Below are 618 nucleotides of genomic sequence, written 5' to 3' on the forward strand. Positions count from 1 at the left end.
GAGAGAGAGAGAGAGAGAGAGAGAGAGAGAGAGAGAGAGAGAGAGAGAGAGAGAGAGAGCCTAGATCACAGCTTCTACTTACATCGTGTAGATATGTCTAGCGCAATCCGCTGACGTTTCGACTCGTCGTTGTACTGGCTATCCGACCGCTTCCCACCTCCTTTATGCCATCCGCTTCCCCCCACACCGCCCACGATGTGACGCACGTGGGGCTATTCTTACTGGTTGATGGCGAATGGCCCCCGGGTATTTCAAGTCCCCGCCTTCTACAAACGACCGTGTGCAAAGAGAGCAATCGTGCTGAACGTATAATATAATAGAAGAATGAGAAGGACCCCGTTATATTGGCACTAGCGCGTGTCCGTGGAAGGCGGGGGCCGGACTTTCTAACGTCACGCCGTAGACGGGCGCGTGCGTATACGATTGGCAGCGAACTTGTGCGGCCAACGAGCATTTAACGATGTGGCCAATGTACTCTGTATCCAACTCCGATTGTCCCCGTAAATCTGCATCTCTAACGTATTCCAACTCTCTATGTCTCTATGCCTACGTTGAAACGCCGTATTACATATATATATATATATATATATATATATGTAATACCCGCTGTATTTGCGC

At 49.7% G+C, this 618-nt stretch overlaps 1 long non-coding RNA gene across 1 annotated transcript in view; it reads right to left on the minus strand.

The window, feature by feature from the left end:
- LOC106819436 overlaps positions 1 to 216 on the minus strand; it is a 2,432-nt gene extending 2,216 nt beyond the window's left edge. The window contains exon 1 of the long non-coding RNA XR_001395424.1: positions 83 to 216. This is a non-coding gene — a long non-coding RNA (uncharacterized LOC106819436). The remainder of the gene's footprint in view (positions 1 to 82) is intronic.
- Positions 217 to 618: the final 402 nt, after the last annotated feature.

Source organism: Priapulus caudatus, unplaced genomic scaffold, assembly GCF_000485595.1.
Source record: "Priapulus caudatus unplaced genomic scaffold, Priapulus_caudatus-5.0.1 Scaffold3437, whole genome shotgun sequence".
Lineage (NCBI taxonomy): Eukaryota > Metazoa > Priapulida > Priapulimorpha > Priapulimorphida > Priapulidae > Priapulus > Priapulus caudatus.